This window comes from Ornithorhynchus anatinus, chromosome 2, assembly GCF_004115215.2.
Source record: "Ornithorhynchus anatinus isolate Pmale09 chromosome 2, mOrnAna1.pri.v4, whole genome shotgun sequence".
Lineage (NCBI taxonomy): Eukaryota > Metazoa > Chordata > Mammalia > Monotremata > Ornithorhynchidae > Ornithorhynchus > Ornithorhynchus anatinus.
Window position 1 is genome coordinate 79,302,294 of NC_041729.1, and position 25,686 is coordinate 79,327,979.

At 40.3% G+C, this 25,686-nt stretch overlaps 1 protein-coding gene and 1 non-coding gene across 4 annotated transcripts in view; both read right to left on the reverse strand.

Moving 5' to 3' along the window:
- The window catches only part of SASH1 (SAM and SH3 domain containing 1), a 913,623-nt gene that overhangs the window by 509,281 nt on the left and 378,656 nt on the right, over positions 1 to 25,686 (reverse strand). The gene's annotated exons all lie outside the window — the stretch shown is intronic.
- On the reverse strand, positions 21,275 to 21,412 carry LOC114809742. Its single transcript, XR_003757519.1, has one exon. It is a non-coding gene; the product is annotated as a small nucleolar RNA SNORA7 (small nucleolar RNA).

Genomic DNA, 25,686 nt, shown 5'->3' on the forward strand with positions numbered 1-25,686 from the left:
GTTAAGTGCTTACTATGTGCCAGGCACTATACTAAGCTCTGGGGAAGATACAAGCTAATCAGGTTGGACAGAATCCCTGTCCCACATGGGGCTCACAATCTTAATCCCCATTTTACAGATGAGGTAACTGAGGCATGGAGAAATTAAGTGACTTGCCCAAGGTCCCAAGGTCACACAGCATATAAGTGGTGGAGCCAGAATTAGAACGCAGGCCTTTGAGACTCCCAGGTCTGGGCTCTATCCACTATACCATGCTGCTTGGGTAAGTGCTGTGGGTCTTCCTGTCTACCGGCCCCATTCTCTTGGAGGTCAGCCTTCCTGTTACCTTGGCCATGGGCTCCTGGTTTTCCAGGACTTTGGAGACTACCCTAAGGTCATTCAAGACAACACTTGGGATGGGGAGAAAGATGGGAAAAACAGGTAATAAGGGATTGATGGAAAGAGGTGGAGGAGCTTGAGATTTTCTGTCAATTAAGCAGTTACTCTAACTCACAAGTGGGCTCACATGTAAGAGTAGAGGTGTGCCAACTCCATAGGGGTGACCAGCAGCCTGGCTCAGTGGAAAGAGCCCGGGCTTGGGAGTCAGAGGGTCATGGGCTCTGCCGCTTATCAGCTGTGTGACTTTGGGCAAGTCACTTAACTTCTCTGTGCCTCAGTTACCTCATCTGTAAAATGGGGATTAAAACTGTGAGCCCCACCTGGAACAACCTGATCACCTTGTAACCCCCCCAGCACTTAGAACAGTGCTTTGCACATAGTAAATGCTTAAGAAATGCCATCATTATTATTACCTACAGCTAACAGAGATGGAAAACCAGGCTTGCTCATCTCAGGTCCCCTTGAAGTTCTCATCGCTCATAAAATCTATGCCCCTTATCACATACATTTAGCATGCCTGGTGGAGCCACCTTTCACAGGTCCACATCTATGCATGGTAGTAAGGCATTCAACATCAGGTTGGTCCCAGAGGAAATTGTGACTAACTGAACTTGCCAGGAAACATTTTAGTGGAAAACTTGCAAAAACTCTCTGAACCCAAACCTAAAACCTGGATTAGCTACTATAAATCAAAATCAAGCCATTTAAGCCAATCTCTAGATCGCAATATTTCAAATCTTTTGGTTTCAGGGCAACTTTAGCTGGACAAATGGCCTGATGCACCTCCTGAGAACAGGTGAAAATATTCTTACTGTAAAAACAGCACCCAAAATATCCTGGGAAAGGGTCAAAAGTGAAGGGCCATAGTCCCATATCGAAGTGAAAGTGTCTGGGATACTTTCTAATGGCTAATGATCTAATGATCTAACGGCTCCTTATCAGTAACAGAGGAGAAGCAATCCGCATGCACAGTCACTGGTGTGTAGAGGACTAGGGCTTTATGTCTTTAAATTTGATTTAAAGTAATTGACCACAGAGTAAGAAAGAATACTGCCTGGGTATCCAGGGAGAAAGAGATGGAGATGGGGGTGTGGACTCCCCATAAAGCTTTTCCCCTGACTTTTGCAAGGAGTCGAATAGACTGCCCAACCTTTGCTAAGTCACTCTGACTACCACACAGAGAGGCCGAGGGCACAGTGGAGGGCATGGCGGATTGGGCAATGGAGTTTAGGTGGATTGATGCAAATCACTACCAGTACTATAAATCAATTCAAATACCTGTCTCGCCTTTGGTAGGACATACCTTTTCTTCTTATACCCCTAGTGTCCAAGCAGTGCTCACCTCAAATAGCAAGAGGCCAGAAAAAGTGCTCTACTGTATTTCATGGTCATAGCATGCAAATGATTCTCAGTTGTAACACTCCATAGATTCTATTTGTCACTACCACTGCCTTTGAACCAAAAGCCAAGACAGACACACACACAAACACACACAGCACATAAAGTCACACACACAAACATGCATGTTCTCCTGCTCTCTCTTGTGTTTTTTAAGTTTACAAGTATTAATTCTTTAATGAGTAAGGGAGTATTCTTGATCTTTGTCCTCAGGATGAAATAAACCAGTACCAATACCTAAAAGAGAGAACTAGTGAAATGAAATGAAATTAATAACATGATCTAATGGCTCCTTATTAGTAACAGAGGAGAAGCAATCTGCATGCACAGTCACTGGTGTGTAGAGGACTAGGGCTTTATGTCTTTAAATTTGATTTAAAGTAATTGACCACAGAGTAAGAAAGAATACTGCCTGGGTATCCAGGGAGAAAGAGATGGAGATGGGATGGTAAAGGAGACAGAATAAGAATGAGCACACTACACAGTGTTGGAAGAATCTGACAGCAGTCTGAAAAATAAAGAGCCATTTTAGACCCTGGTTCCTAGACAGGCCTTTTTAGGTTCCTAAGAAAGATTATTTCATCCATTTTGATATGAAACTTCATCCAGAAATCATGGTACAGACCTGTTTACTTTGATGGGACACCTGTAAACCTTGGCTGGGGAAAATGACACTTTTTTCAAAGATGACGACGTTCCTACTCATTTTCCACCAAAAGAATGGGAACTGTTGAAATTCATCACACTCAGGCTGGAATATATCTGGTGGGAGTAAAGGAGGGTAAAGGAGAAATTGAACTCTTTGTGGGCCCTTCATGATTGAGACAGGAGCCTGAAAAATTGACAGAGTCTGCCTGTGTATTGGATGCCTCTTCCCTCTCAACTTCACTTCTCTGCCTAGTTCTCCTCTTCTGCCCCGCCACTCCCTACTCCCCTCACCCTCCATGCATTGCCAGCCTCCCTGGACTCTGGACACTGTCCTGGACCAGGCTGAACAGCAGCAAGAGGTGGGGAGAAAAAAGATAGGTGGAACAGGCGGAGAGGATGATTCCTGGCTTTCTATGGCAGGCATAGAAGAGGAATCAGAGCTATTGTGCCTCCATAATGCTCATTTTGCTTTCATTACTAAAATATCTACTATTGTTAGACTTTTAGACAACTCCCCACACACAGATGTGCCCTTTGCTAAAATCCCATCCATAGTGAAAGTAGAACAGAGTTAATTATGATCAAATATAAGGGAGTGGTGTTATCATCATGGCTTCCCTAACTTTAGCACTAAGAAATATAATTTTTAAAATTTTAAATGATCAGGTAAAAATCATAAATAAATACTAGATTGAAAATTAAATTAATCAGGGATTATTAATTATACTTGTTCAAACTCATGGGGGAAATATAAATACTATCATACTGAAACATTGTTCCTAAAGAATAAAAGTTGTGTAAAGACATATGACTGTTAAAATTATACTTTACTGTAATTCAGTTGTCAAACCCAGTAAGGCCAGGGATCCAAGAAGAAAGTCACAGTTTGAGTTGACTTTGTCAATTCAAAGTGTGGTTCACAACCAATGCTTTGTTGAGCAAGCTGTTCAAATAACATCTCGACTCACATCTGTATATGTCTATATATGCTTTAAAGCAAAGAGAAAAGCCTACACAAGTTTGAAATCTAACCTCCTTCACCTTTCCTTCTTTCTACCTCCTGCTTCTTGATCTTTTTAATCCAGAATCTTTAATAGAAAAATTCTGTTGCACAACTGAAAACAGCATGGGGTCAAAAACCCACACAGGTTATTTAAAGCAACACCTGCCATCTTTTGAACATTTCAAGAACAATTTGCTTGACCTCAGGGTAATCTTTTTTATACATGTTATAAAAAAACACACCAGGTAGACAGCCTTTAAAGGTTAGATGATCAAAAATGATAGAAAAATTATCTGGCAACTCTAAGCTTAAAGTAAATTATAAATGACAAACTACACAAGTTCAGGATAATTCAGCCAATGGAAGGTTTAAAATTCCTAGAATCCAAGAGGAAAGCCTGGAAAATTTCCACACATACTTTATGATGCAGACATGATTTCTGATTAACCAGTGGCTATCAACAACACCATCAAAGCCACAAAAGGGAGAGCATGGTGTAACCAGGATTTAGAGACTGAATTGCTTGAATTCCAACCATGTGCTATTGAAGCCTAGAGATGCTGTTACATAAAAGAATACTGACTTACAAAATAAATGAATATTCACAGAGAAATGGAAATTTTTTTTCCATATTATCTTTGAAACTTGGAAGACAGTCCTGTCAAGAGAAAAAGTAATGACCTACTCCCAGACTATCTTGCCTTGAACATTATTCTGGCTTCATCTAACTATAATTATGTGAATGAAAAATAAATATGTACCCTAAGAAAGGTAAGTTTTAAAATGGACTTTGACTTCTCATTCAAAAGTAGCTTTTTAAAAAAGTATTCTTTCTACTCTTGCCTGTTTTTATCGAATATGTAAATATTGGCAAGAAATGAAAACCAAAGTAACTATTGTAGAAAAACATGGATCTGAAAGGTTACATTAAATGGGGCCCATTACATATAGGGTATGGGAGTCCAAGAAATCCTTCAGTGTTATGGTACTTAGTAATTTCTAGAACACTCATTCTTTACAATACATTAAAGTTAGTGGCTGAAAAGAAATCCTTTTGGGGACTTTGGAAAAGCAGTGGGCTGAACTATTGGCATTCAAATAGCAACTACATGTAATTAACTATTTAAAGCAAAAAAATATAAATTAAGCAATAGTCAATCATGGAGGTTACAAAATCAAAGGTGAAAACAATTTGAAGAATTCCACAGTAGCCATATAAATGAAAAAAAGTTTGGATTTCCCATAAATGAAGCAAAGCTAGGTAAATAGTTTTCTGAAACATTACCCTTCTGAAACATTCACCCAACCACATGAGATTCGCTAAACAACTCAGAAGAAAGGATTTTAAAATTGCAAATATCAATGCACTGAAAAGTTCAATAGGATGAATATGCAATGTTTCTGAACTAAAAGAGTGAGGTTTGCCTTTTGTGCTGACAGTCAATTCATAAATAGTCCAGGAACATCATCATAATCACTCGTCCAAATAGAGAACTTACCAGATAAGTCAAACACTCCCAGTAGCAATGAAGAAAAAAATTTCCACTTACCTAGGGAAAGAAAATAGAGATACATTAAGATGATATTAAAAACAATTATGGAGAGTTCTTGAACACTTAGGGTAATGGGTGTGAATTAACAAAATAACCTAATATGAAAATTAGGCACCATTTATAGCAGAAGTGCAAATTTCTATTGAAAATGCAAGATGATAGAATTATAGAAGTCACCACATGAGTCAAATACACAGGATACTGTTGAGCATAGATGAAAAAGTTGCAGCTACTGAAATGCTAATTCTGCTACAGTATTATCTTGAATTTATCTAAAATTTTATTTCCCACCATTCTATTATCTTCAAAGGAAGAAACAAAGTAATAATGTATAATATTTTGGAAACACTTCGGGTTTTTTACTCCATTACAACAAAAGCCATTTCTTAACCACAGTTCATTGGTCTTATTTTTTAAACCATAAGTGGATTTCCTTTTTTGCTTAGTTATATAGCTGTTCTGTAAAAACAACTTCTAAAATCAAGGATGCCTACTTGTTCCAAACTGTCTAGAAAGTGTTTGAGTAGTTCTGCATGGTGATGGATTAATATCTATACACGTTATGTGTATTTGAAGATGGAACTACAGAAGGTGAAATTTACCCAAAGATGCTGAAGTGGCCAGTTTGGGCCTAGAAGTCCATACCCACACCATGCTTCCCCAAACTCTATAGTAGTAATGGTATTAATTGAGGAATAATTGAGAGCAGTGTACTCGACTGTGTTTGGAGCACGGCAATATATGGTCCCTACTGTACTCAATTAAATGTTCCTTATGTGTAGCTTCTGTATTCTCGCCTCTATATCTTAAACTTCTTCTGAAGTTTCTGCTCAGTAAGAGCGACTCATAACATCAACTAGCTACATTACATTACATTACAGATGTTTAAATTCATTTATATTACAGATTTACTTATATTAATATCTCTGCGATTTATTTAGAGTAATGTCTGTTACCACCTCTAGACTGTAACCTCACTGTGGGCAGGAAAGTGTCTACCAACTCTGTTATACTGTACTTTCTCAAGTGCTTAGTAAAGTGGTCTGCACGTGGTAAACACTTAGTAAATATGATCGACTTACTGATGGCTGATAAGGAAACAACTGTGGCCAATGGAACAGACTGGCGTGCTACAATCAAGAAAAGAGTAGAACCCATATAAAACACAAGACTCTATGTGACATGGATGGATTTGAGTTTACATTTCTCTCTTCTCTGCCTTCCTTCTGGTGGAGGTGCTAATGATCAGTGAAATATCCCAGAGGCAGACAAAATGGAAGGATAATTCACAAATTGGATCATTCTCAGGTGAATAGTCAAGCTCTGGCAGCTGTTTACAGAACTAAAATTTGTATTTAGCAAGGAGATGAGGATCATCTAAGACATGATTTCCCCAGATTGTCTCAACCTTCAGGAAAAAACAAAACATGCATTTGGCCTTCCAGACAGAGTCAAGCAAGGATGGATGGTTTGTTGGGATACTGAGAAAACCCCGAGGACCACGGCTCATGAGAGTCACTTAGGGCCAGGATTCTCAAACCTCCAGATCAGGATTTCTTGGTGCGCTGCTCAGGGTCAATTCAACCCTGGAGTCCAAACCTGACCTCACAGACTGAAAAGTCAAAGAATATGAGCAAGAGTCGAGTCTGATGTTTATGTGAAGAATTCACCTCTGTGTTGTAGTAGTTGGGAAAAGCTGAAAGCAGCACAATAAAGGAAAGAATAAATATGAGTTCATTTAAAACAAACATCATCAGATCACAGGAAAAAGCAGGCCTATAGTTGGAATGGAATAAATTTCTTTATAAACAGTATTGGTGAATAGAATGAAATGACCAATATCTTACATGTAGATTTATCAAACCACTTTATTTCCCCATATGAATTTGTATTCATACTCTCATATTATATCTTACATTGCACACTCTCTCAACCTTTGTTTTGCAAGTTGATAAACCTCATACTGTTCATATTCCTGAGACTAAAAATTCTGAAGAGAAAATACATATTGTGATTAGACTAGGTTTCACAATTCTGCATCTTTAACTGTCTTGAACCCAGTAGACTTTACAGTTTTCCAGATGTAGAAAGAGCTCTTCAGAAAATTTAAAACGCTCCCTTCCACACCCTGTAGGGAAAAATGTGTCCACTCAATCAACTCTCCCAGTGCGTTTGCATTTCCATCACATAAAATTATTTCTGTTGCAAACAGCGCAGCTGTCTTGGAAAGACACATAGGCTATAAAAGCTAAGCCTACAGAAACTCTGAGAATCAGAATAAGCACATATTAATAAAAAAATTCCTTTATGGTTAAATTGCCAATTTAACCACCCTCCCTACAAGGTCAATAGAAGTGTTAGGCAAAGATCTACACATAGGAGTAACATTTTATTTCTCACAGAAAACAAATTAGATTCAGCATTGAACACTCAGGCTGAATAGAAAATGTGTGCCCAGTAGTCAGGGCTGGATTAATGCAGAGACTTTAGGGGCTCAAGTCCTAAACACTGGACTAAGATGGGGGACCCAGTTGCCATTCACAGCCACGTGACCCGAGTCACTGTTGCTTCAGATGGGGACCACACACCACCTGACCCTACCAGTATGGCTGTCAATCAATGGTATATTTTGAACATTTCATTAATTCATATTTATTTAGCACTTACTTTGTGCAGAGCACTGTAGTAAGTGCTTAATCAGGTTGAGCACAGTCCCTGTCCCACATGCGACTCACAGTTTTGATCCCATTTTACAGAGGAGGTAACTGAGGTACAGAGAAGTGAAGTGACTTCCCCAAGGCCACAAAGCAGACCAGTGGCAGAGCTAGGATTAGAACCCATGACCTTCTGATTTCCAGGTTTGTGCTTTATCCCTTATACCATGCTTCTTGAGGCCATACTATACTAGGGTACTTGACAGAGTATAATACAGCAAAGTTGGTAGAAACAATTCCCACTCTCAAAGGGCTTAATTAATTAATTCATTCATCCAATTGTATTTCTTGAGTGCTTACTGTGTGCAGAGCCCTGTACTAAGCAGCATGGCTCGGTGGAAAGAGCAAGGGCTTGGGAGTCAGAGGTCATAGGTTCTAATCCCGGATCTGCCCCTTATCAACTGTGTGACTTTGGGCAAGTCACTTAATTTCTCGGTGCCTCAGTTACCTCATCTGTAAAATGGGGATTACGACTGTGAGCCTCACGAGGGACAGCCTGATTACCCTATATCTCCCCCAGCGCTTAGAACAGTGCTTGACACATAGTAAGCGCTTTACAAATACCAACATTATTATTATTAAGCTCTTGGGAGAGTACTATATAACAATAAATAGACACATTCCCTATCCACAACAAGCATACTGTTTAGAGGACGAGCTTAAGAACGGGACATTGTAAAATGGAGCCCTAACCAGATGGTATCAGTCCCTTCTCAGGATCAGAGAAGGGTAGGGCACCTCATAACTAAACTCTGCCCGCCCTCCTGCTCTGCTCCCCTCTTTCACTGATGCCATCTTTCATTTCTCCATCTTAGCTCCAGTTCCCCAGATGCTTTATGGCTCGGCAATATGGTGTTGCTTTGGCCTGGCCCTGACTGATCCTGGCTCCTCAGTATGACCCTGAATAACTCTACAGCCCTCCTTCATATTGTACCCCAGGGATGAGCTTGCAGCCCATGTGGTCAGTCTGCAGGACAGAGGGGCTGCAGCCTGAATAATAAGAATAATGATGGTATTTGTTAATTGCTTACTATGTGCCAAGCACTGTTCTAAGTGCTGGGGGAGATAAAAGATAATTAGATTGTCCCATGTGGGGCTCACAGTTTTAGTCACCATTTTAGAGATGATGTAACTGAAGCACAGAAAATGAAGTAACTTGCCTAAGGTCACACAGCAGACAAGCGGCAGAGCGGGGATTAGACCCCATGACCTTTTGACTCCCAGGTCTGTGCTATCCACTACACTATCACTATGCTGCTTCCATGGGAGCTGGTGTACATACCTGTAGGAGTTCCTCTACCTCTATGACGTGGGAGCCTGGGCATAGAGGGATCAGTTGGAGAGGGGAGTACCTGAAGATTCCCAGGGAGACCTTCTCCCAGTTGGTAGGAGGTATGGAGGGCTTAATTTCCATAAGCAGGAAGCTTAACCTGACTCTATGTATCCCACTTTCTCATTCATTCACATGTTCCCACACAACTTTCTCTTCATCTCTCACCTCTTCTCTCCTCACCATCCTGTTTGTTACCACAGGGGAGAGAGAGCAGAGACAGAAACACAGACAAACCTGGGTTTGGATACCAAGTCATGTCTTCTGGGGACTGCCGGAGTCCAAGTCTCCCTCTTTTCCCTCAGCATTGCTATGGAAGTGGGGAGGGAAGCATGCCTGGCTTGGCCTGCCCAGCTGTGCTTGAGAAGGAGGGGAAGTATTTCTCTCCTGAGCAAGGACAGGCAGTAGCAGATTAGAATCGGCTCCTGGCAGCAGGCCTCCTGAAGCTGAGTCCTGGACACCCCTCATATTTCTTGGCTGGGGTGCAAGGCCAGGGACAACAAAAAAGAAGTAGAGAAGCTGAGGCTGTGGTTTGAAGGTGGAGAAGGAAGAGAGGCATCAAAATGTCAGTTGATTGCAATGCACAGTGATGTAATGGCACCATGCATCTTATGGGGAACTCCCAAATTTCAAATATTCCAGAACCACTGGGATCATCCAGCTCCATTTACAATAGACAATATGTCAAATGGTAAAATACGGATGGATCTAAATACTTCCATGGAAGATTACTTATTTTCCCACCTATAATAGACTATAATTTGAAAACAGTAAATCAAATATAGAACAAGAAAAACCTAATATTCTTTATAAAATATAGTTTAAATTGAAAATGAAATCTCTTTCTCAGGAAAGTACAACAATTTATTTCTCTATTTCACTAAAAAGGGAGAAAGGAAAGATGAATTAAGTGTCCCCTAATCCTTCATCCTGATTGGAGCTTTCACAGTGAAGATTTTAAATGTGTCAGGATTATTATGAGTCTTTGTACTTCCATAGAGAACTCTTAGACACAACTGTACAGATCAATATTAATGTTTTATGGGAGCAATTGTGTCCTTGTAATCAGCTTTTTTATTCTAGAAGTTTATAAAAAGGAAAATGAAACTACTGTTAAAAAGCTCTTTGAAGTTTTTAGTCTTGGTCACTTGGTGGCTCTGAGAGTACATCTTGGACAAGGTCAACAAAGAACACTTTTTTCATTACCCTTTTTGTGTTTTTGTGGCAGGCACATCCTTTTAAATATCTCCTATATGGAATAAAATTGAAGACGTGGAATTTTGGATATTTGGGATTTGGCTGTCTGTACTGTCTAGTCCAGGGAAATTGCCTGGACTATTGTGAGCCAATGATCCCGCTTTACTTCAGCCCCATTTTGGCTAAGCAGGGCAGGGGCCAACACAGGGAATAGAGGGACCCTGTTTTTGTCAAACATGAGGTCCACAGTATGCATTGTCACCAGCCCTTTCCTGAGGCGGGAAGCAAAACAAAAATGAAAGAAACTTGGGAAAAATGATTTACAATTAATATGGTGTTAAATAATAGTCAACATATCAGTATATCAGCAAACAGTACATTAAGCCCCAAGTACTCAGACACTGTGCTAGGCATTATACAAATCACAGGCCTAATCCCTGCCCTCTAGAGTTTATATTTGTAAACAAATAGTGGTGCAAACGAAACATACAGTGGTGGAAGCCAAGGCATTTAGATATCTAAAATGCCTCATGTGTCAAGACTTCAAAAATTATATCACTATCAAGGGAAATACAAGATTCTGGCTATAGCAATTATTATGGCACCAAACACTGACAGAGAATCATGATCAGTATCAACTGTGCACTTTCAGAATAGCAATGTGGATTTAGAATGCAACAGAGGTGGGAGGAGGGGGGTTTGGAAAGCATGGTCTTTGTGGGGCAGGAGGAGAAGTTTCAAAAAAACAAAAGTCAAACCCACAATACTGGCTTCATCAACTTTACACAAGACTGTCCAGGTTGAAAGATGACGCTACTTGGAAAAGTCTGTGACATCATTAATATCCCAGGTTCTAGCAGCTACTTAGAATGTTTGACTTCTCTCAGAAACTCATATAAATTTTAAAGCTATTTCATACTGATATGGCTGGTCATATCATCATTGATATCGTAATTTCTGATCCAATTCTAATCAATAGAATAATTCAGCAATTATTAGTATTTATTGTGTGACAAGCAAAATTGGTAATAATAATTATAATTGTGGTATTTGTTAAGTGCTTACTATGTGTCAAACATTGTACTACGTGCTGGGGTAGCTATAAGTTGGACAAAATTCTTCTTCCACATGAGGCTCACAGTCTTAATCCCCATTTTACAAATGAGGGAACAGAGGCACAGAGAAGTTAAGCAACTTGCCCAAGGTCACACAGCAGACAAGTGGTGGAGCTGGGATTAGAACCCAAGTCCTTCTGACTCCAAGGCCCGTGATCTATCCCTAGGCCACACTGCTTCTCACTCTAAAGTACACATTAAAGTGCCTGTGAGACTACAAAAGAGATAGTAGACCCCTTCCCTGCCCTAAAAGATCTTAGAATTTAGTGGGAAAAGTAGACATGTAAGCAGATAGAGGGAAGCAAATGATTTAAAGGCATGTACATAAATGTTGAGGGGGGAGAGAGTGGGTGAGTAGGTAAGTACCTAGGGAGTGAGGAATTCATTCATTCATTCAATAGTATTTATTGAGCGCTTACTATGTGCAGAGCACTGTACTAAGTGCTTGGAATGTACAAATCGGCAACAGATAGAGACAGTCCCTGCCCTTTGATGGGCTTACAGTCTAATCGGGGGAGTCAGGCAGACAAGAACAATGGCAATAAATAGAGTCAAGGGGAAGAACATCTCATTAAAACAATAGCAAATAAATAGAATCAGGGTGATGTACATCTCATTAAACAAAATAAATAGGGTGATGAAGATATATACAGCTGAGCGGACGAGTACAGTGCTGAGGGGATGGGACAGGAGAAGGGGAGGAGCAGAGGGAAAGGGAGGAGAAGAGGGTTTAACTGCGGAGAGGTGAAGGGGGGGTAGAAGAAGCAGAGGGAAAAGGGGAGCTCAGTCTGGGAAGGCCTCTTGGAGGAGGTGAGCTTTAATCAAATACTTTGGTGATCTTACAGTGGTGTAAATAGGGTGGGGAAATGAGACATTAGTCAGGGAAGGCTTCCAGGGAGAGATGTGATTTTAGAAGGCTTTGAAAATAGAGACAGTGGTGGAGGTGAAATAGGAGGGAGCTTCTGGCAGGAGGAAGGGTGTGAGCAAGAGGTCAATGGCAGGCTAGCATTAGAGAACCAAAGTGTGCAGGGAGAGGAGCAAATATAAATAGGGTAGGGAGAGAGCTAAATGGGTGTCTTAAAGGCAATGATCAGGAATTTCTGCTTGAAAAAGAGAGGAATGGGCAACTGCATAGAGTGAAGTAATGCTATAACCAGATCCAGCATTATTCCATTTACTTAAGGCAGCCATTCTGGGTGGTGCAATAAAACTCCTAGAAACTAGTGTTTCTATTTTGAGAACCTCTAATTATTTTAACTAAAGAGAATGCAAACATCATAAAAAGACCTCAAGAATCAATCAATCATATTTACTGAGCACTTTGTGAGCTCAAAGCACTGAACTAAGCACTTGAGAGAGTACAATATAACAGCATTGGTAACTTCGACTATATCTCTAAACACACACACCCCCACAAAAGACATGGAAAATACTGTATGCAGAGGTTCAAGTATCAATCAATGGTATTTACTGAGCACTTACTGTGTGCAGAGCACTGTACTAAGCACTTGGAAGAGTACAATATAACAGAGTTGGTGGAAACATTCCCTGCCCACAAAGACCTTGTAGCCTAGCGGAATGGTAGAATACTATGAGAACCATGAGATGGAGCAGTGTGTGAACTACTGAGTGGAAAGGACATGGGCCTGGCAGTCTAATTCTGAGTCTGTCAGTTGTCTGCTCTGTGACCTTGCACAACTCATTTAACTTTTCTGTGCCTCAGTTTCTTCATCTGTAAAATGGTGATTCAATGCCTGTTCTGCCTCCTACTTAGACTGTTAGGCCCATGTGGGCCAGGGACTGTGTCCCAAGTGATCAATTTGAATTTATCCCAGCCCTAAGAGCAGTGCTTGACACATAGTAAGCAGTTAATAATAATAATAATAATGGCATTTGTAAAGCACTTACTATGTGCAAAGCACTGTTCTAAGCGCTGGAGAGGATACAAGGTGATCAGGTTGTCCCACGTGGGGCTCACAGTCTTAATCCTCATTTTATAGTTGAGACAACTGAGGCACGGAGACGTTAAGTAATAATAATAATAATGTTGGCGTTTGTTAAGCGCTTACTATGTGCCGAGCACTGTTCTAAGCGCTGGGGTAGACACAGGGGAACCAGGTTGTCCCACGTGGGGCTCACAGTCTTAATCCCCATTTTACAGATGAGGTCACTGAGGCACCGAGAAGTGAAATGACTTGCCCACAGTCACACAGCTGACAAGTGGCAGAGGTGGGATTTGAACCCATGACCTCTGACTCCAAAGCCCGTGCTCTTTCCACTGAGAAGTGACTTGCCCAAAGTCACACAGCTGACAAGCGTTGGAGTTGGGATTTGAACCCATTACCTTTGACTCCCCAGCCCGTGCTCCTTCCACTGAGCCATGCTGCTTCTCTAATAATAATAACAATAACAGGTACAGAAGACTGAGGTCATATTACTAGCATACACCAGGAAACCCTTCATAAGGTCATGCTTGGGCTTTCTTTAGTAGTATAGATCTGAAAGCTAGCACTGAATTTTGTTTCCCAGATAGCACACCAGCCAATAATGTGCTGAAAGAAATAAAAATAGAAATAAATCAAGGGAGCTAGCATATCTTTTGGAAGATTGATACACAGAGTATGTGGCATTAATTCAACATCTGACAATTCTCTTGAGCATTGCTCTTACGATAATTCAAGCAAAACATCTGGTTAGAAGCCAATCATATTTTTTTGGCTTGAATTCTCAGGATAATTTTCTTTTCCAGAAATTGCTTTTGTTACCCTTTAAGAGTTTAAGGTTCTGTTCTTTTCTGAAGGCACTGACTTCATCTTGAAAAATAATGCATCGACTCTTCCCTCACCTCACAATACAACACCTGCATATGTACTTGCAGACTTTGTAAAAATGCTAGACATTTGGTAAGTAACAATCCCAACAAAATATTTCATGTTTAAAATGACAGTGTATGAGGCTTAAATATGAGATGAATTAGAATGGAAAGTGAACTAACTGCTATGGTCTGGAAGATGGATTAGAGTGCAGCAACTCTGAACAAATCCCTGGCACAAGCTTCTAGTGCCATCACCCTCTCTTGCCCAAGCATAAGGTTTCTATTTGCAAATGCCAAGCAAAATGTCACCTTTCCTGAGCCAGTGTTTAAAATTTTCTAATATAAAGATCCTGAAAAATAGGTATGTCATCATGGCTTTTATTACTAATATTTAATTTCTACTGTCTTATTGTCTATTGTCACAACAAATAATAGAGGAAAAACATCTTTTTCATCTGCAAAATAATAAGTGAAACCACTCACTAATTTGATTCATGTACTCCTAAATATAGAAATCTCCTTGTTTAAGCCAGTATTTCTTAGAAGTTTAACAGAAGGTATAGCTTTACAAGCATTTAATCATTGTATTCTTAGGAAGCCCTACTTAGCTTCCAGCTTCAGTATTGCTCAGGAATTACTTAATTTAACCAGCCATGAATTTCCCACTGAAACACCTGAAACATTACCTAGGTCACTTTGCACCCTTTATTCACCCCTCCCTCAGCCCCACAACAATTACATGCATATCTGTAATTTATTTATTTTTACTGATATCTGGGTCCCCCCCTCCCCCCCACCCAGAATGTAAGTTCACTGTTGGTAGGGAACATATCTACCAACTCTGTTATATTGTATTTTCCCAAGCACTTACTACAGTGCTCTTCACACTGTAAGCACTAAATAAATATGATTGACTGATCACTTGAAATAACAAACCTAAAGAAGGCTGTAACCTACTAGGGAAGCAGCATGGCTCAGTGGAAAGAGCCCGGGCTTGGGGGTCAGAGGTCATGGGGTCTAATCCCAGCTCTGCCACTTAGCTGTGTGATTTTGGGCAAGTCACTTAACTTCTCTGTGCCTCACTTCCCTCATCTGTAAAATGGGGATTAAGACTGTGATCCCCAAGGTAACCTTGTACCCCTCCATCGCTTACCTCTCCAGTACTTGGCACATAGTAAGCGCTTAACAAATGCCATCATTATTATTATTAAGACTTAGAATGGAGGAAAGCCTTAAAGGTGAGACTAAGTTCTCTAGAACAGGTTGTGAGTGTCTGTCACAATATTACTTCCATACGGGTCCACCTGCCATATTTGAAATCATGGACTGTCAGACAGTGTCTGACCTGATTACCTTGTGTTTACCCCAGTGCTTAGTACAGTGTTTAGTACATAGTAAGCACTTAACAAATACCACAATTATTATTAGATTATAATGCACACCCAGGCTCCTCTTATGTAGAAATTTATGACAACAGAGTTTCAGTAACTCAGGAAACAAAAGTTCTGAAAATCCAGTTGGGAGCTCAAAAATGTATCAGCATGCAAGAGGAAAGACAATCTTTAGTTTGGGAAAATTCAAGTGGATAAAGAAGGCCTTTTAAAAATATAGCTGTGTTTATCCACCTAGGTAGCCAGTCATTTAGTATTATAATAGACTGTCCATTGTGGAATGGAATTGCAAGCAGGTATCTATAATGTCCAGTATTCTAATTTTTCGGTACTCAATCCCCTTCTGCTGGAGCTTCTGTTGCCAAGTCGGGAAGCAGCATGGCTCAGTGGAAAGAGCCCGGGCTTGGGAGTCAGAGGTCATGGGTTTGAATCCTGGCTCTGCCACTTGTCAGCTGTGTGACTGTGGGCAAGTCACTTCACTTCTCTGTGCCTCAGTTACCTCATCTGTAAAATGGGGATTAAATCATATCCCCTCATATTGTGAGTCCCATATGGTACAGGGACAGTGTCCAACCTGATTATCTTGTGTCCCCATTATCTTGTATCAGTTCTTGAAAAAAGTGGGGTGGTTGCCCTTATCTTCAATATTAGATGTACCTCTAACATTCCTATTTTTTCCTCCTAATAACTCATCATGGACAACTCTCCAATCAGGAGTTTACTTGAATGTTTCTTAGAATTTAGATCTTAGTTTAGAGATACAACTTCCTGTAATACCAAATTTTGAATGCTTACTGTTCACAGTGTGGCTCAGTGGAAAGAGCACGGGCTTGGGAGTCAGAGGTCGTAGATTCTCATCTCGGCTCTGCCACTTGTCTGCTGTGTGAACTTGGGCAAGCCACTTGTCTGCTGTAAAATGGGGATTAAGACGGTGAGCCCCACGTGGGACAACCTGATTACCTTGTATCTCCCGCAACACTTAGAACAGCGCTTGGCACATAATAATAATAATGTTGGTATTTGTTAAGCACTTACTATGTGCCAAGCACTGTTCTAAGTGCTGGGGTAGACACAGGGGAATCAGGATGTCCCATGTGGGGCTCAGTCTTAATTCCCATTTTACATAGTACATGCTTAACATATACCATCATTATTATTATTATAATGAGTATTTCCTTTGGTTTGACTTAAACCTTTCATGACTTTGTAAACTTCAGTCATAGTTGTTTCAGATTCTGTTTTATCCAACTGAAAATCTAGCATTTTACATCAAAGTTCCTCCATCCCTCTTCAGTATCTTTTCTTGTCTGTTTATATTTTCCTAGTAATCAGAATTGCAAGTAATAATCTAGGGGCAGATGTGCCCTGGTTTTATGCTGTTTTAAAACTATGCATTTTGTGTTGTTTCCCCATTCCATTTCTAATGATGCCCAGAATTTAGTTGACCTTTTTAGCTGGATCTGGAGGCACTGAAAATCAGGGTCTTGGCAGTACTAAGGTGGCCAGCAATGACATTCAGAGACTGCATTGAGTCACATGATGACACCTGTTAGATTGTTATACAGCATAATGTGATGTCATCATACAGATGCCTTTTTTGCACAAATCCTCCTAATTCCACTAAAATTAAGGTCAAACAGCAGACAAGTGTGGAAGAGGAATTAGAACCCAGGTCCAATTTATTTTCAATACATCCACCACTATGACTTCCTTTATTACTTCAAAGGTTCTTTTCACTACACTACATCTATATATAACAATCCTGAAATATTTGGGTATAGGTGTTCCAGTGCAGAGTATGGGCATCATTGTCCCTCTCCAGCACAGTTTGCTTGATGTCAAAATGGTAAAGTATAGGCATATTTTATTCCTGTGGAAATGGGATACCCATGTGAATGACCTTTAAAGGGTAGTAGGAAGTTATGAGACAGCATAACTAGAGTGTTAGCTTACTGTTACTAAAGGTCATCAGCTACTAGAAACATATTTTCTATTTCAGCAGATGCTGAGCTAGTTGACAGTTGGCACTTCTTTGTGGTTCTGTGACAGTTGGAGAGGACTAAATGTAAATCTCTTTGCAATTTGAATGTATGGGAATGCTTGACACTGTATGAAAAGTTGAATACCCATGTCCTCCCTCCCCTTTAGACTGCAAACTCAATGAGGGACAGAAACTGTGTCTGATCTGATGAATTTTCATCTACCCAGTGTTTAGTACAGTGCTTGATACATAGAAAGTACTTAATAAATATCATTAAAAACAATCCCTTGACAAAACTACAACATACCTTTAGCAACGTTTCCCTAAAATTTTTTTGTATTACAAACATTAAGTAAAATGTGTCTCTAGCATTTAGTATTTAATCCTGGAGGAATTCTCTGAATGGTGGTGCCTTTCAGGAAGCCAGTTAGCTATCTCATATCCTTTTTCTCAATAGTATTACTTTTTGAACAATGGATACTGGAGCCCCTGGCTTTTTCCCTCATGCAAATGGCATGTGGCTGTGTCTATTAGGAGATCATTTTTGCCTTGTCATTCATTTTGCAGGACTGGGATTTCCACAAGATCTTTCCATTGTGGAGGATTGTTCACCCGTGACCTTAGCTTGTCCTGTCTTCTATCTATGGAATCAGAGATCCTTTTATGTCTTCAGTTTTGTAATTGAATTCCATGGCATCATTTGAATAAAGCATTCGGGTATGAATGTGGAAGTCAGCAGGAGGGATTTACAAAATTCTGGGTTTGTCACGTTGAGTTAAATTAAATGTAAAATGGCATTTTGGTCAAGCTAATTTTTCCTTTTTGAGAGGCTGAAATGAGAATTATTTTTTCTTACTACTTCAGTCTTTCCATCTGGAATAATCCCGGGGGTGGTTTCAAAGTAAATCTGAATCATGGTTTCATTTAAACTTGCATATACAAAATCCATTATGTTCAAAAAAATGTGTACAGTATGAAACAGCTTGGCCATTAGTATTTGGAACTCAGTCTGTGAAATGAATAAGCCATGTATTATTGTAGAGAGGTATATTTACAATATTGACTACATGCTGATGTACAAAATTGTTAAATTACAACATTCCTCTGCCTTTCAATGTAAAATTTCACAGCAATCCATCGCAGAAATAAAAAAGTTCACTTTAAAGCATATTGTAAGTCAAACCAGGAAAAGGTACTGCTTTAAATCCTCTTATCAGTCCAGGCATGCTAGGATCAGTGTTATGCTTATTGAACTGTATATTTCTCAGCAATCTATCACCACATTATTGCATATTTTTGACATGCAAAGTCCCATAAAGCCAAAGATGCAAACATCCTTTCCTTGCCAGGGGCTTTTGCATAATAAAGATAAATACATGTTAAAATTTCTATTCCAAGAAGGATGCTCTTATCACAAAGAACAGACCAGCTAGAATGGTACTTCTGCTCACAGCACACTGTTTTGGAACCATCCTGCTAGTTAAATAGGAATATATGGATTTTCTCCATTTAAAACCCCCCAGTGAAAGAAGGCATCAGAGATGGTGATGTACTTGTCAATGCATTTTTAATGGCCAAAATTTAATCCCTAGGTTGTTCCTTTTAAAAATGTGAATTGTAGCATGGAGAATAGCACAAGACCATTATTGTCAAAAAGGGAATTATAAGAGGTAGACTAGATTTGGGCTTTCATTCAGTATGATTTCACAAAGAGATGAAGGTTATTTGAAAGGAAGATTTTTAGAAAAACAAAAACTGATCCAAGTCAGCCAATATGTGCTCCAAGTATGTGTGTGATTAGAGGGAGAGTAAGCTCCTTGTGGGCAGGGAACATATCTACCAACTCTGTTATATTGTATTCTTCCAAGCACTTAGAACAGTGCTCTGCACAGTCAGTGCTCAATAAATACCATCGATTGAATGTTTGAAGAAAGAGAAAGGCTTGTGCCATCCCAGTACTTCTTTCAGATCATTGTGCATTTCATCATTACCATCAAATAGCACTTAATGAGGGCCTACTAGGTACAGAGTATTGTACTAGATATTGCACATAAGGACAGATGAACCACAGATTATTCCATACAATATTTTGTGTCTTCTAGGAGTCCGAGGACTTGGGTTCTAATCTTGGTTTGGTCACGTGCCTTCTGTGTAACCTTGGCCCAAGTCACTTAAATTCTTCAAGTCTCAGTTTCCTCATATGTAAAATGGAAGGATCTAATTCCTGTTGTTCCTCCTTACTTAACATTGTGAATTTCATGTGGGACTGACTCTGTCCCACATGCCTGTCTGACTGACTCTGTCCCACATGCCTGTCTTGTATCTACACAAGTGCTGGGCACATAGTAGGAACTCAACGAATAGCACTATTAGAACTGGTGAAGATACTTAGTCTACATTTCTGAAGATGACATGGCTACTGTAGTTGCTTTTCATGTGAAAGTGGCTAAAAAGTGCAATGTAGTAGCACATAGGAAGTTCTCTGAAATTAGATAGATTAGACAAGGATTCCTGTCTCCCACAGCCTTCCAGTATTTGCTATGTCAATGGAAAAAGGACATAAATACCCAACAAGTATAAATTAATCATAAAAGCAATCTATTTAAATACATTGCCTGAGTGAGCTAGGAGTCATCCCTCCCCACTAAATACCAGTATCACAAAACTCTCTCTGTAACAAAAATTATTAATTCTGGTTGAAAATCCAAGGTGAAAATACACTGTGAATCCTTAGTCCTAAAGTTGTGGTTGCCTTTTCCTCAAATATGGGTATTCTATTCAAATATAGACAGCTCTGTATAATTGGCTGGCACACCAGCACATTGAAGACATTCCTTTTTCTTCTCTCTGACCCCTCCTTTGTCCTCTAGAAAACCCATGGGCAATTAGGTCCCAGTATTAGAGACACTACATAATTGAGAAGCAGCTAGGTCTAATGGAAATACCATGGGGCTGGGAATCGGCGGACCTGGGTTCTAATCTCGCACCCACCACCTGTCTGGTATGTGATGTAGGGCCTCAGTTCCCTCATCTGTAAAATGGGGATTAAGACTGTGAGCCCTTTGTGGGACAGGGACTATGTCCAACCCGATTATCTTGTATCTATTCTAGTGCATAGTACACTGTCCGGCACATAGTAAGGGCTTAACAAACACCACAGTTATTACTATCATTTTATTTTCATCACTAGGCATCTGAGGAGGATTGGGAGTCCTCTCCATCTGAAGAGGGAGATGAAGTGATGGGAGGTTTCTACTCCTACTGAAGTCCTGAGTGAAAAAACACAGCTCAAATTGCTCTTGCTTGGCTACACAGTAATGGTAATAGTAGTTATTTAGCACCCACTAGGTGCAATGCATTGTACTAAACACCTGGAAAATGTTGAACAATGAAGTAACACACCCTCTGTCCACAGGGAGCTTATTTTCTAAGGGGGGGAGGCAGACACAGAGGTATTAACAAACAGAGAAATCAAAATAACTGAATGTCAATGTTACATACACTTATTTACAGAAGTGCAGTCTAGTTTTGTCTTATGCTGTCGAGTCGTTTCTGACCCATAGTGACTCCATGGACATATTTCTTCCAGAATGCTCCACGTCCATCTGCAATCATTCTGATAGTGTATCCATAGAGTTTTCTTGGTAAAAATATGGAAGTGGTTTACCATTGCCTTCTTCTGCGCAGTAAACCTGAATCTTTGCCCTCAACTTTCTCCCATGCTGCTGCTTACCAGCACAGGTGAGTTCTGACTTATAGCAGATTGCCTTCCACTTGCTAGCCATTGGCCAAGCTAGGAATGGAATGGGTATGTCTCTGCAGGACTCTCCCTCCCATAGCTGAGACTGGTAGAGTACTGGAAACTCTCTAGTTGCCACCCTGAGAGGAGCCCAGAAGTGCAGTAGATGGATACAAATAAATATGAATGTGTTAAAACATGGCTGATGGGTTTATTCAACTTGGTATGCTGGGAATTATTCACAAAGTTTAGTGGATAAGGTGGGATTGTAGTGTTTAGAACAGTGTTTGGCACATAGTAAGCACTTAACAAATACCATCATTATTATTTCGAAAGAGTTTTGAATATAGGGAGAGCTGCAATCTGTCATATTTGGGAAGGGAGTTTTAATGAGACAATCAATCAACGGTGTTTACTGTGTATTGAGCACTTGGGAGAAAATAATAAATAGACATGATCCCTGCTCTCAAGCATCTTAAAATCTAGTCACTGTAATTTGGTTTCAATCTGGGGGGAACAGCCAGCGTGAAGTAAGTGTAGGTTAGAGGGATGAAGTGAGCAAGTTGAGTTACAGCAGGATTAAGAGAACAGATTGGCTACATGAGATGATTTTTGCTAGGTGCCGAAGGAAGGAAAGAGAGGAGGCTGATACAAGAGTCCAGCTCTGCTACGATCAGAGTTTGTGCCCCAGAGGTGGCTGTTCGAATGAAAATATAGGAGTCAATCAGGGAGATGTGTGTGGGATGACCTGGGATGATTTGGCAGTAGACTGAGAGAGCAAAAGGGTGGTGATGATGGCAGTGATAAGGATGATGGCGAGGTTAGGGCTTAAGAGACAGGGAGGATGGTGGTGTTAGGATAGAGACAGGAGCGTTAGGAGGAGGAAGAGGAGATTTCAGAGGGAAGATGATTAGGTCTGTTTTAGACATGCTAATTTTGAACAAAACATCCAAGTGTAGTAGTGTTTGAGGCAAGAGGTGATATGAGATTGCAGGTCAGGTAAGTGCTCAGTACAGTGCTTTGCACACAGTAAGTTCTCAATAAATAAGACTGAATGAATGAAGATGAGAGGTAAGTGCTGTAGGGGTAGATTAGATCCACCTGCCTGCAAGTGGAAGCTCAAGACATGAGACATAATCCGGGGACCCTGAACAGAGCCTGTATGACACCTACAATTCAGGATAAAAAGGTAGAAGAGGAGCCAATGAATGAAAATGGGGAGCAGTCAGATAAATACCTCGTCCCCAAAACTGAAGCCTGCTAGTGTTTCAAAGAGGAGATAGTGATCCCTGGTGGCAGAAGCAGTTAAAGAGTCAAGGAGAATTAGGACAGACTGTTTTAAAGACCTGTGGATTTGACTAGCAGGAGGACAGTGGTGACCTTAGAGACATCCTAGTTTCTCAAGTAATCACCCAGCCTAACCTGAGCTGCTCTGGTGTGGAAGTTTCTGAAACAGGTGCTGCCTCAGTGGCTTCTGGGAAAGTATGTGGGTTGGAGGTCCTGAAAGAAAGTTGTTGGAGTTTCCAGGTGGGGAAACCCAATTTTTTGGGAGCAGGGAAGAGAGTGATTATGTGACAGAAGATAATAGGAAGGATTTGGGAATAATCTGCAAACAGTAAGCATTTAAAAAATATCAATGATTGTCACTGAATAATTGAATGTTTGGGGCATTAGTATGGAGTGCAACCACAGCCAGATGCAGGAAGTCATTTGCTTCTGTTATTCAGGGGCTAAATGAGTCCTCTGTCACCCTGCTAGGTGTCATTTGATGAAACTGTGCGGGTTGGGTGGGGAGGCGTAGGGGAGGTTGTCCAGCCCTTGGGGCCTTCTCCCTGTCCAGAAAGCTCTTTGACTTGTGCAATTGAGGCTACTTTTGGTAGATACCAGATAAAAAGGTCAGACACAGTCCCTGTCCCATATGGGACTCACAGTCAATGTAGGAGGAAGGACAGGCATTGGATCCCCATTTTATGGTTAAGGAAACTGAGGCTGAGAGAAATCAAGTGACTTGTCCAAGCAAGTAAGTGACAGAGCCAGGATTAGAACCCAGGTCCTATGACTCTAAGGCCTGGTTGTTTTTTTTCTATTTGGCCATGCTGCTTCTCATGGGGACATGCAGAAAATGACAGGTGGAGTTCTGAGCAAATTTTTCAAAGACATGGGGATTCTGATCAGGTCAGTTCTGGACATCCTTAGTAATAATAATAATGTTGGTATTTGTTAAGCGCTTACTATGTGCAGAGCACTGTTCTAAGTGCTGGGGTAGACATAGGGGAATCTGGTTGTCCCACGTGGGACTCACAGTCTTAATCCCCATTTTACCGATGAGGCAACTGAGGCACAGAGAAATTAAGTGACGCCCACAGTCACACAGCTGACAAGTGGCAGACCCGGGATTCGAACCCATGACCTCTGACTCCAAAGCCCGTGCTCTTTCCCCTGAGCCTAAAGAGAGTACTCAGGATGAGAATGAGAAAGAGGAAGAGGACCATTCTGAGCTAGTGAAATTTCAGTAAAATGATCATCTGGACAGCCCCAAGGCTTGACTGCCAGGGAGTTTTAACCTGTTGGTATGACACTATTCTGAAGAATGAAAGCACACAGAGGGAAGGAACCAGTCAATCAATCAATTATCAAGTGCTTACTGTGAGGGAAACACTTGTTAAGCACATGGGAGAATACAGCAGTAAAGTATGTATATATATATATATACATATGATCTCTGTTCTCAAGAAGCTTACCATGGAGAGGCTGTGAGGTTTTTGCTACCTCACCAAGTACTTGCTGGGTGCTCCATAACCACAAAACAATAATAGTTAATTATGGAATCTTTAAAATTACATCGTATCAAAAAGATTTACCTTTATTGACTTGTGGTTGAAATGACCACTCATATATTCAGCCTGTCATATTCTGAAACCACACAGGACAAAAGTAATGTACAAAAACCTCTTTTATATCTGGTTTGTTGCACCTGATTTCCTACTACAGCTAACACATACACTTCATTCCTCTAATGTCGGTCTACTCACTGTACCTCAATCTTGCCTATCTGCTGAATCCTCACCCACATCCTACTTCTGGCCTGGAATGCCCTCTCTTTTCATATCCTACAGATTATCACAGCTTTAGTAAAATCTCATCTCCTCCAAGAGGCTTTCCCCAACTAAACCCTCATTTCTTCTTCTCCCACTCCCTTCTGTGACTCCCTTGCATTGGGATTTATCCCTCCATTCACCCCCTCCCTCAGGCCCACAGCACTTACTACAAATGTCTGTCTCTCTGTCTAGCCCGTAAGGTTGCTATGGGCAGGGAACATATTGATCAACTCTATTATATTGTCCTCTCCCAAGTGCTCAGTACTGTGTTCTGCACATAGTAAGTACTCAATAAATATGATTGATTGATTTCAACTAGTAATACAATCAAATTGAAATGCATATAATCAGTCAACAGGAAAATTCAGTATCTGTAGGAAAATTACACTAGTTTAGTTGGTAAACTTGAGCTTGATTCTCCTTTTTTCTAAAGTGTGTGATGAGTTCACATACATAGGTTACTATGTGACAGAAGTGTCAAACTGATCACTGTTGATATATCGCCTTTGCTTTATGTAATCCTATAGAAACTCTCTAAAATATAGAAGTAAGCCCATTATTATTATTACTGGTCCTTTACCCACAATCCTATGATTTCATAAATCACCTGGAAAGAACAGGATTTGTATAAAAACTGCTACTGAACCTGAGACTGAGATATATTAGAAACACTGATAGTTACAAACTCCGTCTTTATATCTCCAACATAAGAAGATGAGCACGTACATACAAACACATGCATTCTTTCTCTTTCACACACACACATATACACACACATCCAGGCTAGCTATCATGTTGCAGTTATTGTAAAGTTTTCCTCCTTGACCCTGAAGGCCAGTGGCTCCCATTAAAATGCCTGTGATATGGGCAGTAGCCCCAGTTGCTGTTCTATTAGTTTGTTTGCATGCTGGATATTTTTCCTGATTATGGCTACTCCATGATTTAACAGTAGGAGGCTAATGGAAATGTTATGCACTGCAGTGGCAGACTAAGTCAGTAGTGGGGGGGAAAGAAAGAAATGTGTTTACACTTGAAGATGTCATATAAAACAGCTGGAGACCCTGAGTCCCTGATAACAGAAGTGTGTGTTCTTTAAAGAACTCATCTACATTATTACGTGCTCCTTCACACTTAGAAATCTATTAATTTACAATTAGTTGTATAGATTTTCTAGTAGATTTGTAATTTCTGTAATAATTCACAGACTACTGAAGAAATTAACTATGCCCCTTGGAAAGATAAGCATTACTGAGAAAGAGATCTCGCCACGAGTTATTGAACACATCATTGACCGTCTGGATTTTGAGCTTTCAATTCTGCATTAAT